General features: G+C 35.9%; 1 pseudogene; it reads right to left on the bottom strand.

Annotated features, from left to right (window-relative positions):
* Window positions 1-390: 390 nt before the first annotated feature.
* Window positions 391-509, bottom strand: LOC112484716 (annotated as a pseudogene).
* Between the last annotated feature and the right edge of the window lie 17,048 nt (window positions 510-17,557).

Below are 17,557 nucleotides of genomic sequence, written 5' to 3'. Positions count from 1 at the left end.
AGTTAGAAAAGCAAAGTATGCTCTACTTGTTATAGCAGTACTCAAACAAGTAGACCACTGGTCCAAGGTAAAGCAATACCCACTAAAACCTGAGGCAAAAATGGGAATCATCCTAAACGCACTTCTCAAACGACACTCACCCTGAACACTGCCTTCTTAATCCTTCCTATTAAGAAACTGGGGATAAGAGAATATAGAATTGTACAAGACTTAAGGGCTACGAATGAAGTAGTACAGTATGTACACTCTAGTGTTCCTAAGCCCTATACCCTGTTGGTCAATCTCCCAGAATCTAGCAAATATTACGCAGTCCTGAATTTAAATGATGCTCTTTTGCATTTCCTTGGACCATGACTCCAAAAAAATATTTTAAAACATATTTTTAATTAAAGCCTACAGCACCTGGTCTTCCTAGGTGGTCTCCTATCCAAGTACTAATCAGGCCCGACATCGCTTAGCTTCCGAGATCAGAAGGGATTGGGCACATTCACGGTGGCATGGCTATAGACAAACTTTTTTGAATGAGATCCTGAAACCCATAAAAAGCCCCAGTATTGCTAGAGTATGTTACCACAAGTTTCAAAAACTCCCCAACCTGATTTGCAGAGGCCTTTGCAAAAGACCTGAGGGACCTCCAACTTGAAAATGGATCTCTTCTATAATATGTAGGTGAAATTCTAATTGCCAGCCCTGAAAGAGAAACTTCCAACAGAAATATTCTTTTGATCTTTAAACCATCTAGCTGAAAAGAGATATTAAGTATTCCAGAAAAAGATCCAGACACCTTTTTAAGTAATTAAGTACCTTGGTTTTCTGATTTCACAAGGGCAAAGAAGCCTAGAGCAAAGTGAAAGGCAGCAAAAACCAGTCTAGTTTTGGCACAGAACTGTACAAAATCGAGAGGTTTTCTTGGAATAACAGGATTCTGTAAGATGTGGACCCCTAATTTTGGTCTTATAGCCAGGCCCCTATTGAAAGAAGAGGCGACTCCCTCAGAGAGGGAGAGAGTACATGAACACTTTGAAAATTAATGTAAAACTACAGGAGGTGGCTGGCCTGCGTTTACTTAATTTGAAAAAGGCTTTGAATTGTATGTACATTAGACCCTAGGAATTACCTTAGAGGTTTTAATTCAAATGCTGAGGCATCTAAGACACATGATTCCCTATTTTTCTAAGCAAATTGACATGGTGACACAAGAATGTCTACCTTTTCTGAGGACCGTGGCTGTAAATTGCATGTTAATATCAGAAGCAATAAAGTTAACTGTAGGACAGCTTCAAATTATACAGAGATAGTTATAGTTCTTGAAACCAAGGAAAATAATTGGTTAACAGAAAGAATGATGCAATACTAGGCCACGTTGTTAGATAATAATGGTGGCATTGCTCTAAAAATTTGTCATACCCTCTATTCTGCTACTCTATTGCTGACCTCCTTTGAGGCCCTAGATCATAACTGTGTTGAAACACAATATATTCTAGTAGGAATGATCTTAAGAGTGAGCCATTAGCCAACTCAGAAGAAATATGGTTCACCTCTGGGAGTACCTTCATAATCAGTTAAGACACAGAGCAATATCCTTGCTCAATATCACTGAAGCAAGAGTTCTTACTCTTGGGAGTTCTGCTCAATAAAACTGAACTCATAGCATTGACCTAAGTCCTGAAATTAGGAGAAAACAAAAACCTGACTATATATAATTCTAAGTATGCATACTCTATATTCCATACCCATGGGGCTATCTGGAAGGATTGAGGATTGACGATAGTTGGAAATAAAGATGAAATATGGACCCTTAATCCTAAAATTATTATAGCGTCTCAGAAAACATAAAAATAATTGCGGTGGTACACTGCAGGGGCCACCACAAAGGAGACTAAGAGGTGGTAAAAAGGAATATCTTTGCCAATGCCAAAGCAAAAAGCACAGCTCTAAACAAAACAGTAGTGCAGCTAGCCTTCCTTCCCAGTTTGACTTTAAATCACTACACTCCTGTGTATACCAAAGATGATTTAAAAATTGGCCAGGAATGGGGCATTAAGGAGATTCCTATGTATAAGGGGTGGCAGATAAATAACTATCTCTTTATGCTCTCCTGTTTTCAGGAATTCCAAACCTAGGGAACTCCTAGAATTTCATAAGTCTTGGAGCCAGCAAATTTTACTCCTCTAACTCAAAGATATACTTTGTCAATGTTCAGCAGTTATAGAAGTATGACCTTCCCTTATCCTCATTTCCTCAGAATGAGGAGTGAAAAATCTCAGGGGGAATTGTTAGCTAGCACAAGATTCTCCAGGGCTGAGTAAATTATTACTAAGTGTTAAAATGTAGCACAGTATTTTGCAGAGGAAGCTGTAAGGTTTTACTTTTCTAGTAAAATAAAAACAGCAGGATAAAATTGGGCTCTGAAAGAAGAAATCACCATGTCATTAACAAAATAGTGTATATAATCAATGGCTAAGCCTCTTTTCAGGAGACAGAGCTTTGGATGTGAATCCCTGTCTCCTTTACTTGCTCGAAGTGAATAAAACTGCCTAATGATAACCCTGGCTCATTCTTGAATAGAGCACCTCAGGAAGCAAACCCTTTGAGCACCACAACAATAGGAGTATTTAACTGAGAATGAAAAGAGAAAACAGAAAGCTTTGTTTTAAAATATATTCACTCAGAAAAAGGTTAAAGTACATACTTGAGGTAGCTAAGTGAACCAACATTTAACAGCACCTCAAATGACTTCCATAAGTAATCATTTCCACTTTAATATTTTACTATATTATAATATAATTGTCTTTCTCCTGGAGTAGCCTACAAAAGGAAGAAAACTTGTCACAACCCCAGCTCTCCCTAGATAATCAATAAATCTTTGATTACAAGAGAATGGCATGTCATATACAAGTTATCATAGTCTTGATAAAGGATCTATCTATATGCAATATTCTGCTTGAAGCAAACTTCTTCATTATTCTATGCTTCAAAGCTTAATATAGATTTGATATTGGGACTTGTAAGAGACTGAAGTAAGAGAAATAATCATTTAAAGATTACAAGGTAAGTGATGTCAGAAACAACGTGGAGTGAGAAATGTCCCCAGATTTCTCCTCTTTAAACAACAATAAGCTAAAATCTAAAACTGAACAATAAAAACATCTATGAGATATAAAAGGCATTATTAAGGCTTTATATAAAGAGGGATCTAAGAAGCTTAGACACCACGTACTGGGAACCCAAAACCAAAAAACAAACAAACAAAAAAACCACTTTCTTTCCACCAGGAAAAGAGAGACATTTATATAATAAATCTTCTTTCTGGGAAAAATGCAGAATAGTCTATTACACCATGAATAACCAAGGTTATAAGGCAGCTCAGAAAGAAATGAAAAAATCTCCAGAAAATAAGCTTAATGACGTAGAAGTATGCAACTTAAATGACAGAGCATGCAGGATTGTGGGGAGTCACTTATGGACATGTGAAATCGTATAACAAGGAACAAGGATATCTGTGTACTTGGCAACAATGTAAGAAGTTGAGATTGTAAAGCGCTGGGAAAAACCGGGAGGTAACTGTTCACATAGCAATCACTGCACATTCCTTGCTACAGTTTAGCAGTTCTGAGTTGTGAGAATCTCATTGTTCTACTAGATAAGTAATCTGGCTACCCTTGGTTCTTGACTACTGTCTTTCTTATTGTAATGTTATAAATAGTGTGTTCTAAATAAACTCGGGGACACAGACACAGCTTGATTCTGTGATCCCACCTGCAATTCTGTCTGTCTTCTTTCTTTTCCTCAGTCCATCCTCCCCCTTTCAGGTACCCTCAATTACTTCATCGGCTGGCTCCGACACAGGATGGTACTTCTGAAAAAACCCAATGAGATCCAAAACAATTCATTTCAACAATTTCAGGAATTGAAAAAACAAGTAGGTGAGCAGAATGAGTTCTTTAGCAAGGAGATTGAAATCCTCAAAAAGAACCAAATAGAACTTCTGGAGATGAAGAACAAACTGCAAGAGATGAAAAATGAAACAACAATCTTGGGAAAATAGCGCTGACCAAATGGAGGAAAAGATCAGTGGTATTGAAGACAGAAACCTAGAAATAAAAGGAAGAAGAGAGAAACCGAAGAATGAAAAATAATAAAAGATAAATACACGAACTAGCTGATACCAACAGGAATAATGAGCATTATCGAAGGCGAGGGAAAGGAGCAAGGACTAGAAAGCATTTTCAGACAAATAGTGGATGAGAATGTCCCAAATCTAAGGAATGAGCTAGAGCTTGGCATTCAAGAAGTCAACAGAACACCCAATTATCTCAACCCAAAAAAGCCTTCTCCAAGGTACATTGTATTAAAATTATCAAAAACCAATGACAAAGACAGAATTCTCAAGGCAGCCAGGGAAAAGAAGATGATAACCTATACAGGAAAAACCATTAGATCATCGTCAGACTTTTCAGCACAAATTTTACATGCCAGAAAAGAGTGGAATCAAATATTCAAACTATTAAAAATGAAAGGAACTACCAGTGAAGAATAATGTATCCAGCGAAGCTTTCTTTTAGACTATCAGGCCTGCATTATAGGAAAAACTGAAAGGGGTCAGCTCACCTAAAACAAAATGACAAAAAGATACATAACTAGGAATAAGGCAACCAGGCAGATAGAAGCAGAGGAATGCAAATCTTATCAAGAACAGGGTATTAGAAGCTTAAACGATAAGAAAAGATTTGCTATAGCAAGGTAGTAATGAACATTCAGCATATATAGGGACAAGCTGAGACAACAATAACTGAAAAGGGGAGAACTCAAAGATTCAGATTGACAAAGAGAAATGGAGGTAAGGCACACACAGAAGAAAATGGATGACTGTATATATATGTCTACTTCATCCAATATTAGTACTACTATTGTACTACCATTAGTAGTACTAATATTGGATGAAGTAGACTTCAAAATAAAAAAGTTAAAGAAAGATTTTGAGGGACATTACATAATGATAAAGGGAATGATGCACCAAGAAGAGATAACACTTATTAATATCTATGCTCCCAATAAAGGAGCCCAAAATATGTAGAGCAATTACTAACAGAAGTAAAAGAAGAAACAGACCAAAATACTGTCGTAATAGGCGACCTAAATACCCTACTGTCAGATATGGACAGATTATCCAGACAGAAAATCAATAAGGAAATAACATCCTTAAATGACATATTAGACTAACTGGACATAATTGACATTTACAGAGCCTTCCATCTCAAAACACCTGCTTATACATTCTTCTCTGGTGCACATGGAGCATTCTCAAGGATCGACCACATATTGAGACACAGAGATAGCACCAAAAAATATAAAAAGGTTGAAATCACATACCAACCATATTCTCTGATGATAATGATTTGAAACTAGAGATCAACTGCAAAAAAAAAAAAAAAAAAAAAATCAGGAAGAACCACAAAACGTGGAGATTAAATAACATGCTATCAAAGAATGACTGAGTCACAGAAGTAAAAAGAAACACTTTGAATTCAACAGCTCCTAAACAGAACTTTCCATGTCTCCAAAAGTCATTTTTTTTTAAAAATCCTTATCTTATGTAATAGCTTCACTAATACCTAGAGTCATACACCTGGAGTGATTTTTTTTTTTTTACTCCCTTTCTCTTATATCATACCCATTATCAATAAATAATTTCCTCCTTTCTCACTATATGGATGTCAAGTTAGTCTCCTTGTCTTATTGTTTCATTCAGGCCTTTATTTAACTATACATCACTAATGAGCAGATTTTTCTTCAAAAATGTCAATTTAAAAGTCATATAAATGATTTAATATAAGCTGCTTTTACTCCAAAGGAGTAAGTGTGTATTCTTAAAATAGATTGATTATTGATCAGTGCTGTTCTTAATACTTATTCCAGGAACCTCCTCACTGCTGTTTCTGTCTTCAGATTCTACCCTTTTACCTCACTCTTTATATTGCTGACAGTTTTTTCCTAAATTATAGCTCATTCTACCACATCCCTACTACAAAATCTTTGCTATCTCTCACAACATTCAAGAGAATCTAGATCTGCCTCTAAAAGAACTCTTCGATCACATTATTTACTATCTTCCTCTGTATTTTGTTTACCATATTCCTTCCATATAAAATATTGTAGTCCTGTCTCGAATTCCTACAAAGTCTTCAATATTATTATACAATTTCCCTGCTATATGTTCCCATAACCTTTTGTAGTCTTTTGTTTTTAAGTAAATTTTATTTTTAAAATAATTTTAGGTTTACAGAAAAATGAGTGGTTAGTATAGGAAATTCTCATATGCTCCCTAAAACAACTTCTCCTATTAACATCTTACATTGTTATAATTAATGAACAAACTGATGCATTATTATTAACTAAAATCCATAGTTTATCCAGATTTTCTTAGTATTTTACCTGATGTAATTTTCTGGTCTAGTAACCTATTCAGTTAATCATGTCTTATTAGGGTTTTCTTGGTTTCTTAGACTCCTTGCTTTTCATGACCTTTACAGTTTTCAAGACTATTGGTCAAAAATTTTGTAATGTGCCTCTTTAATGAAATTTGTTGATGTTTTTCCTCATGATTAGACTGAGAATGTAGGTTTTTGAGAAGACTATAGAGATGAAGTATCTTTCATTTCATCATATGAAGGGTAAGTTATCAACATGACTTCTGAGTGTTGCTATTGATCTGGATCATTTAGGTAGTGTTTTACAAGTTTCTCCACTGTAAAGTCACTCTTCTGTCCTTTACATACTATTCTTTTTGGAAGGAAGTCACTCTGTGCATCTCATACTGAAGGAATAGAAATTTATGTTCCCTCTCCTTGAAAGCAGGTATCTACATAAGTTATTTGAAATTCTTTGCAAAGTACACTTATCTCTTCTACCCCATTTATGTATTTTTCCAATCATTTCTAAAAGTCAGAACTCATAGATTATTTACTTTAGTTATAATTCAACTCTACTTAATTCACTTCATTACTCAGATTGTTCTACATTTGACCATTGAGAACTCTTCCATTTCGCTCCAAAGTCCATTTGATATCTTTCCATTCATGTGGATTTTGATTAATTTTTGTGAAATTCCTTACTTCTTCTTATTCTAGACTTATATATCTCTAGCCCCAATCCTAGTATCCACATTTCTCCAAAGAGCCCTGTTTTATTATTATTTTTTAATTAGAGAATAGTATTAGAAACCAGATTCTGGGTACTAGTTGTGTTTATTTCTATTGAGATGCCATTGTTATTAGGATCTCATAGGTCACAGAAAGGAAATACATCTGTGCATGCACAGTTAACTCAGAACACAGCCCATCCACATACTCTGTAGAGTGCTGGTTGCCCAGCCAACAGCTAAGGCAGGCAGTGAACAAAGGGCTTTCAGCGGTGCCTGCCCCCAAGGACGTTTCCTGCTGCTCCCATGGTCCTTATCTGCTCTGTAACCCAGCAACACATGTTGCTCCCATTCGGCTGGGAAAGAGGTGGCTCCCCCATGAGATAACCTGTCCCTCAACTCATAGGCAAAAAGAACTCTGCTTGCTCTTGGTCAGCAGCTTTATTTCTGCATCTCTACTGTAGCTTCCCCGTCTTATGAGTAATAAATGGTATTTCTCACCTCTCTGCTCTTCCTGGTGGTTCTTCAGGAATATCCAAAACCAAATGCAAGCTCCAGGCCTGGGGGTCCCAAGTGTATCACATATCTATAAATATTTTTATATGTATTTGTATGTGTCTTTATTAAGGTAGTTACCTTAATATATTATGATATCTGAATTTATATGCATAGTAATATCTCCAGCTCCAGTACATTACCACATAAATAGTTGTAGCATCTTCCTCTTTCTTATCTGTGCAATGTCAGTGTTTTTAACCCATATCTTTATTAAAGGCAACTTTATTAACTATAGTACTGTCATGTTTAATTTTATGTGTAAACTTGACTGAGTTAAGAGATGCCCAGACAGCTGGTAAAATATTATTGCTGGTGGTGTCTGTGAAAATATTTCTGGGATAGATTAGCATTTGAGTTTGTGAACTGAGTAAAGCTGATGAACCTCCACAATATATATAGGCATTATTTGATTCATTAAGGTCCCTTACAAAGTAAAAAGGCAGAGAAAGGGCAAATTTGCTCTCTCTCTCTCTGCTTCAGTTGAGACATCTATCTTCTTAAATATTATCTTAAATATTGATGCTCTAGTTCTTGAACTTCCAGAGTTAGATTGGGATTTACATCATCAACTTTGGATTCTTAGGCCTTTGAACTAGGACTAAATTACACTTGGTTTCTCTGCTTTCAGATGGCAGATCTTAGAACTTCTTTACCACTATAATAATGCAAATTCCTATTAATCCCTCTTTCTTCCTCTTTCTATGTACATGTATAATTGGTTCTGTTTGGAGAACCCTCATACATGTATAATGTTTTTGTGTAGTTAATTTTGTCTTTGTTCTCACAGATGCTACCATTTTAAGATCATTTAAGTCATCAACTTTCACCCAAATCTTTTCACTGGTACAGTCCACATTCCTTATTAGGATCAATCATCTAAATAAATTTTTTAAAATTTGCATACATTAAAGTTTTTTCTTAAATATAAAGTACTATGATTTTGGACAAACACATAATGTAATATGTAAATCATTATCATACAGAATGGTTTTACTGTGCTGAATATCCTCTGTGCTTCATTTATTCAATCCTATTCTTTTTACTTCTCTTATCTGGCAACTCTTCATTTTTCTCTTAACTATCTCTGTATTTTTGCCTTTTCCAGCATATCGTATAATTGAAATCAAATAGTATGCAACTTTTTCAGATATTCTTCTTTTACTTAGCAATATGCTTTAAGATTCCCCTATATTTTTTTGTGGCTTTGTACCTAATTTCTATTATTAGTGAGTAATATTCTATTGTCTAGATAGACCACAGTTAATCCATTTAGCTACTGAAAATATTGTGGTTGCTCCCAGTTTTGGGCAATTATAAAGCTTCTATAAGAATTTGCATGCAGGTTTTTGTGTGGACATGTTTTTAATTGTAATGGATTATACAGTAAACCTATGTTTAACTCTTAAGAAACTGTCAAACTATCTTCCAAAAGGACTGTATCATTTTACGATTTCACCAGCAATGAATGAGAGTTCTTGTCACTCTGGGATTCCACAGCATTTGGTAATGTCAGGTTTTTGGATTTTAACAATTCTAATAGCTCTGTAGTGGTATTCTGTTGTTTTAATTTTCAATTACCCAAAAACATATGATTTTGAGAATCTTTTCATTTTCCATTTTTGTATTTTCTTTTGGTTGGATTTCTGTTTTTTTAATTAGGTTGTTAACTTTCTTATTGTTTAGTTTCAAAGTTTTTGTGTATCTTTTCAGAAATGTGTTTTACAAATAAATTTTCCAAGTATCTTCATTTTCTTTATAATATCTTTTGCAGAGCAGACATTTTCAGTTTTAATAAAGTCTTACTATTCATTTTTCCCCCCCACATGTTATGCTTTGGGTGTCACTGTATGCCCAAATCATTCTTTTCCATGCTGTGTAGGAAAAAAAACAAACCCCTGTTCTTTAACCTATGAGTTTCCTTTACTACTCAGACAAAATCCTTCACTTTCAGTCATCAAGTGGGTGGAAGTTTCCCCCCACGACAAATCTCTGGGACACCATCTACAATAAAGCTCACTTCTGCCAGTATAGATCTGGAAATAATGTCTGATCCCACAGGTTAAGGTCTTAGTCTCATCATCCCAAGATGACAATCAAAAATAGGTCTCCAGATTACCCACAACTTCTGGGCAATTTGGCAACAAATCAGAGATTCCCACAACCCCTCCTCAGGTTCTACTTATTTATTAGAGTGCTTTATACAACTCAGGAAAATACTTACTTACATATACTGTTTTAATAAAGATACAATAAAGGACACAGATGAACAGCCAGATGAAGAGATACACAGGGCAAGATCTAGGAGGATCCCTAGCACAAGCTTCTTTCCCCACAGTGTTGGGGTATGTCACCCTCCTCGTATGGATATATGAGCCAGCCTGGAAGCTCTCCAAACCCATATTGGGATTTTATGGAGGCTTTCAAATGTAAATGCCATGAATTAGTTACTCCATTCAGTCCCTCTCTCCTTTCTAGAGATGTAGGAGACAGGGCTAAACATTCCAAGCTTCTGATCAGAGCTTAGTCTTTCTGATGACCAGCCTCCATCCACCATCCAGAGGCCCATCAACTATCACTTTATTAGAACAAAAGATAAATCTAGCATTCTCATCTCTTAGAAATTTATAAAATTTTTAGGAGCTCTGTATCAGGGACAGGAGATATTTCTATTGTTCTTATCATTTTAAGAGGTTGGGAGCTCTGTGCCAGGAACTGGTGGCAGAGATCAATATAATTTTCAATTAGCTCATATATACAATTAAATATTTTTAAGCTATAAGAAAGAATGAAGACCTGCTATAGTAAGGATGAACCTTGGAATATGAAGACAGAAAGGACTAATAGTGCATGATTCCACTTATATAAAATATCTAGAATAGGTAAATTCATAAAGATAAAAATTGTATTAGAAATTATCAAGGACTGGGAGGAGAATATAATGGGAGTTAGTACTTAATATTTACTGAGTTTCTGTTTGGATAATAAAAAGTTTTGAAAATAGTAGTGATGTTTATATGTTGTGAAGGATATTAATATATGCCGCTGTACACTTAAAAGTGACTAAAATAGCAACTTTTGTTACATATATTTACCACAATTTAAAAATATTAATAATGTAATATGCCCAAAATGATTGAATTGCACACTTTAAGCAGGTGAATTGTAGAGTTTGTGAATTATCTCAATAAACCTGTTTAAATAAAAGATTCATTGCCCCCCCAAGGTCAGTAAGTTTTATCCTCTGTGTTTTTCAGTAAGTTTTATAGTCTTGGGACATAAATTTAGGTATGAACCATTTTAAGTTAATTTTGTGAAAAGTGTAAGGTCTGTGTTTCAACAACATTTGTTAAATGGATCTTTCTCCATTGTATTGCCTAAGGCAAGTTAACTCTATTTTTAGGGTTCTATTCTTGGTTTCTCTTTTGTTTAGATTTACATGACTATTCTTTTACCAATATCATGCTGCCTGGGTTACTTTAGCTTTATAATTTGCATTGCACTTCGGTAGAAGGAATAATCTAATTTTGTTTTTTAATATTTTGTGGACTGTTGTGAGTCTTCTGCCTTCTAGTATAAACTTAAGAATGTTTCTTGATATTGACAAAACAGCTTGCTGGAATTTTGATAGAGGCAGCTTTGAATTTACAGATGATCTGGGGAAGAATTGCCATGAAAACAATATTTTCTGATCCATAGCTCTCTAATTATATTTTCTTTATTTCAATAGTTTAGTAGGTTTCTGCATAGAAATCTTGTCCCTGTTTTATTAAATTTATACCTAAGCATTTAATTCTTTTGATGCGATTGTAAATTTTATATTTTTATGTAATGTGTTTTAAACTTCAAATTCCAACTGTTTATTTCTGATATAAAGCTATTGTTTTGTATATTGACCTTGTATCCCATAATCTTGCTGTAATTAATATTAATTTCATTTGTTTGTTTGTTTGTTTTTATGCCTACAGAACCCAGTATTCTTGGGTGGTCTCCCATTCAAGTACTAACCAAACCCAACACTGTTTATGGGACCTTGTATCCCATAATCTTGCTGTAATTAATATTAATTTCATTTGTTTGTTTGTTTGTTTTTATGCCTACAGAACCCAGTATTCTTGGGTGGTCTTCCATTCAAGTACTAACCAAACCCAACACTTCTGAAATCAACAAGATCAGGCACTTCAAGGTAGCATGGCCATAGACTAATTACAGTTTTTTGTTGGTTCTCTGGGATTTTCTACATAGATAATTGTGTTATCTGAAAAGAAAATGCTTTTTCTTTTTTTTCCCAGTGAGTATATCTTTTATTTTCTTGTCTTCTCTTACTGTACTAGCTAGGACTTTCAATATGATGTTGAATAAGAGTGGAGAGAGAGGACATACTTGTCTTGTGCCTGATCTTAGTGGGTGAGTTTAGCAGAGTCCAATGCATTAGTCATCAATCCCAAGAGAACAGAATACCATGCACCAGTTACCAGTTCCAGTTCCAGGGGAGGACTCCAAATATTTCTGCCTACTGCATCTTGGTATCAGAGTTGACGAAGAAAATATAACACACTCAAGCCCTAAATGGGAATTCTATCTTTGTCATTGATTTTTGATAATTTTAATACAATGTGCCTTGGAGAAGGCTTTTTTGGGTTGAGATAATTGGGTGTTCTGTTGACTTCTTGAATTCTAAGCTCCAGTCTATCCCTTAGATTTGGGAAATTCTCGTCCACTATTTGTTTGAAAATATGCTTTGTAATCCCTGCTCCTTTTCCTCTGCTTTGAGAATGCCCATTATTCTTATGTTTCCTCTCCTGATGGTATTAGCTAGTTCTTGTATTTTTCTTTCATTATTTTTCATTCTTCGGTCTCTCTCTTCTTCCTTCTGAATTATTTCTAGATTTCTGTCTTTGATGTCACTGATCCTTTCCTTCATTGGTTGACTCTATTTCCCAAACTTGTTGTTTCGTTTTTGAACTCTTGCAGTGTGTTCTTTATCTCCAGAAGGTCTATTTGGTTCTTTTTGAGGATTTCAATCTCCTTGCTAAAGAACTCGTTCTGCTCACCTAGTTGAAATTGTTGAAATGAATTGTTTTGGATCTCATTGATTTTTTTCAGAAGTACCATCGTGCATTCTCTGTAATTTAAGTTGCATATTTCTATGTCATTAAGCTTATTTCCTGGAGATTTTTCTCTTTTTTGCTGAGATGCCTTGTCACCTTTGTTGTTCATGGAGTTTAACAGACTGTTTTTTCACCTGGGCATTAATGAAAGCGTGCCCTTTTTTTTTGCCCTCCAGAAAGTTTTATTATGTAATGGTCCCTAGACTGTTACAAAGGTGTTTTTCTTTGATTTCCAACAGGTGACATCTAAGCCTTTTGGATCTGCTTCATATAAAATCTTAATGTCTTTTTTTCCCTTATAGATGTTTAATCACACTTGCTACCCTGAGTCTCAGTCCCTGTCAGTATTAGCAACAGTTTTGGTAGTGTTTGCTTAGATTCCCCTGGAGCTTCACAGTGTTTGGTCTCGGAGGGTATGAGGGGAGGGGCCCTCTGGATTGGGGGATGGGGCCTGAGGCTCAGCTTCGGTTTTGCAACTGCAACCGGTAAAAATCATCTGTTGTTTCTCTGCTGTCCACGCTTTTCTCCCATCCTCATTTCTCTGCCTTGTGCCCTGATGACTGGGTGCTGCTGCCGGCTACAAGGAGCTCACAGCTTTCCCAGGCAGGGCTGCTCAGGGAACTCACCACACCTTCTCTCTTCCCCCTCCTCCTACAGGGAGCTCCAGCTGTGAGAGGCTTCTTCTATGTTTCTCCCATTCCACTGCCTGACATCTGGGTTCCTGTGGTATCTCTTATGTGCAGATCCCACGCTCAGATGTGCTGGTGTGCAGTTTCAGTGTTTTTGTTGAGTTTCAGATATTCAGGTTATTGTTGTTTCAAATGGAGAGATATGGGAACGTCTCTCACTCTGCCATGTTTAATCCAATCTCCACAACTTTTGGTTTGTTGACACTCTATTGTATTGTTTTCTAATCTCACTCTTAATTCTCCTCATCTTTAAATTGTTATTCTTTCTCTAGTTTCTTAACATGGGAGCTTACATTGAGTTTAGGTTCTGTTTTTCTATGTATATTTATTCAATGCTATAAATTTCACTGTTATTCCTGCTTTTGTGCATCCTACAAATAATAAGTTGCATTTTCATTTAGTTAGGAATATTTTAAAAATTTTCTTTGACCCATGTAGTATTTAGAACTATGCCATTTGTCTTCAAAGATTTTGGGATTTAAAATTACTCTTTCTGTTGATTTCTAATATAATTTTATTCTGGCTGAGAATATACTTTGTAAGATTTTATTTAATGGGTTAAGGTGTGTTTCATGGCCCAGAATGTGATTTCTCTTAATCAGTGTTGCACATGAGCTTGAGAAGAATGTGTATTCTGCTGGTGTTTAGTGTAGTGATCTGTAAAGGTCAATTAGATCCAGTTCTTTGACAGTGCTGTTCAGGCCAACTAATCCTTACTGTTTGCTTGATCTCTCAAATGCTAAATAGTACTGATGTTGCCACTTATACAGTGGGTTTGTCTATTTCTCCTGGCATTTCTATTAGTTTTTTGTCCCATATATTTTAACTATATTTTGTTAGGCAAGTACATGTAAAAAGTTTTTAATTATTCTTGATCAATTACTGGGAAATTAGTCCCTTTATCATCATGTAATGACCATTATATCCATAATGATTTTCTTAGTTCTAAAATTAGCTCTGAAATTAAAATTACTAATCTAGATTTTTTTTTCTAATTAGTATTAGCATGGCATACCTCTATCTATTCCTTTTCTTTTAATCAACCTACGTCTTTATATTTAATTTATGAGTTCCAGTGAAAATGGTGGAGTAGGTAAATGTGCATGCCTCTTCTCACAACCACATCAGAATTACAACAAAACTATGAAAAAAAAATCATTAAGAATTGTCTGAAATCTAGCTGAACAGAAAAGTTTTACACCTGGGGACATACAGAAAAGACCACCTCATGACTGGCAGGAGGGGCAGAGAGGTGGTCTCAAAACCACATGTGACAGATAAAGATCTGGAGGGATATCTCAGCTGCAGAGGTAGCCCCTGAAGAGTGAGAGGTCTGGGCTTCACACCAGGTTCCCCAGCCCAGGATTTTAATGATGGGAAGAAACACCCCTCAACTTTGGGCTGAAACCAGCCAGAGGTGGTGGCTGAGTGAGACAAGGGGGCTATGGGAGTCCCAGGCTTTTCTCTTAAAGGACCAGCGCATAGACATTCTACTGACAAACTCGCTCTGAGCTCCAGCAATGGAGCAGCATCTTGAAAGGTAATAGGTGCATACAGGGAGAAACTGAATTGTCTGGCTTCAGGGTCAGGATGGGAGGGGCAGCTTTCACCTACACATAAGTGCTATTAGGAGCTATTCCTTAGTTTAGGAATTCCTCCCCACTCATGTAGCATGAAGATGAGGGAGATTGCCATACCTGAATCTTCATCAACCTGGCTAAACCATTCACCCTGCCCTGGTGATTCCCTGATACCTTGCCCCATCCAACTTGCAGGTTCACCTAAGTCACTTCCAGTGACAAACATCTGCAAGTCATTTTGTACCTTATAACCATGTGACAGTGGGCAAGGAACAGCAGCAGCTGACCCTGGCCAGCTCCTCCCAAGAGGCCCAGAACCAATGTACCTAGTGGCCACTTCAGACCATAACTGAGTACCACCCAACCACTTTCACAAATGACAAACCCAAAGGGTGGACTAGGCAGACATCAGAGCCCTGCTAAGGCAAATCCTGCTCTATAGGGTCAGTGTCTGCACAACAGCTCCTCTACTGTAGTCATTGGCAGTCTTCACAACCAATCAGCCTAAGGGGGTTAATCCCTCCCAAAACACAACTACAACAGGAAGGCACACAGAACCCAAACAAGGGACACACCTGGAAACTGGCTCTGGTGACCAGGGAGACTGAGCCACTGGGCCCCACAGGACACCTATTAGATAAATATATAAGGTCGATCAACTGAGACTGGGAGACAGAGTTACTCTACCTAATACATAGAAACAAACAGAAAGAGGCAAACAAAATGGGGAGACAAAGAATAAAAGAACAGAACAAAGCTCCAGAAAAAAAACAAAACAACAAAAAAGAACAAAATGGAGATAAGCAATATACCAGAAGCAAAGTTCAAAAAACTGGTTATAAGGATGCTCAATGAACTTAGGGGAAGTGTAGATAAACTCAGTGAGAATTTTAACAAAAGATAGAAAACAAAAAAGAACTAGTTAATAATGAAGAATACAATATTTGAAATGAAGAATACTTTAGAAAAAAATCAGCAGATTAGATGAAGCAGAGGTTTGAATCAGTGATTTAGAAGATGAGACAGCAGAAAACACCCAATCAGAACAGCAAAAAGAAAAAAAAAATACAAAAAATGATGGTAGGATGGTAGATAAGAGACCTCTGGGATAACATCAAGCTAACAACATCACACCATAGATGTACCAGAAGAAGAGAGAAAGGAATTGAAAATCTATTTGAACAAAGATGGAAAATTTCGACTCAACAAAGAAAATAGATATACAAATTTGTGAAGTAGAGTCTGAAACAGAATGAATCCAAAGAGGCCCACACCAAGACACATGATAACTGAAATGCCAAAGGTTAAAGATGAAGAGGTAATCTTAAAAGCAGCAAGAGAAAAACAATTACCAATAAGAGAGCTCCCATAGGACTGTCAGTTCATTTCTCAATAGAAACTTTGCAGGCCAGAATGGATTGGCACAAAATGTTCGAAGTGATGAAAACCAAGGACCTAGAACTAGTACTTGAAGGACAGATAAAGAGCTTCCTTGACAAGAAAACCTAAAGGAGTTCATCACCCCCAAACCAGTATTACAGAAATATTAAAAAAACTTAAAAAAGATAAAATATATAATAAAATGGCAGTAACTACATATCTATCAACAATTACTTTAAATGCAACAGGATTAAATGCTCCAATCAAAAGACATAAGGTGGTAGAATGGATTAAAAAAACAAGACCCTCACATATGCTGCATTTAAGAGACTTCATATTGAAAGATCCACACAGACTGAAAGGGATGGAAAAAAATATTTTATAGAAATGGAAAGAAAAAAATAGCTGCGATAGCAATAGATATACCAGACAAAATAGACTTTAAAACAAAAACTATAATAAGAGACAAAGAAAAACCCAATTATCCTACTTCTGGGTACTTATCCCTTCAAAAACCCAAAACACTACTTAAAGGAACATGTGAATCCATATGTTCACTGCAGCATTATTTAGAGTAGCCAAGATATGGAGGCAGCCTGGGTGTCCATCCGTGGGTGAATGGATAAGGAAGAGGTGATAGAGACAATGGGATATTACTCACCCACAAAATAGAACGAAATCTTACCATCTGACCTAGAGGGTATTGTGCTGAATGATGTCAGAGAAAGACAAATGCTATATGTTTCATTTTAATGTGGAATCATGAGAAGATAAACAACAGAAACAAACTTATAGTTATAAAGAGCATTTTGATGGTTGTTGGATGGTGGTGGGATTAGGGAGACAGGTGTATAGGGGAAGTGGATTAAGATGTACAAATTGGTAGTTACAAAATAGTCATGGGATGCAGAGTACCAGCATAGGGAATATAGTCAATAATATTGTAATACCTATGTACGGTGCCAGGTGGACACTAATTAGGGGGATCATTTTGTAAATTATACAAATGTCTAACCACTATCTATAGATCTGATAACAAAATATCAAATGTCAATTGTAATTAAAAATAAAAAAAATAAAACAAATTCTGTTCAATACACT

This window comes from Pteropus alecto, unplaced genomic scaffold (assembly GCF_000325575.1).
Source record: "Pteropus alecto unplaced genomic scaffold, ASM32557v1 scaffold18, whole genome shotgun sequence".
Taxonomy (NCBI): domain Eukaryota; kingdom Metazoa; phylum Chordata; class Mammalia; order Chiroptera; family Pteropodidae; genus Pteropus; species Pteropus alecto.
The sequence above is the reverse complement of the archived record's forward strand: the minus strand, read 5'-3'. Positions and strand labels throughout refer to the sequence as shown.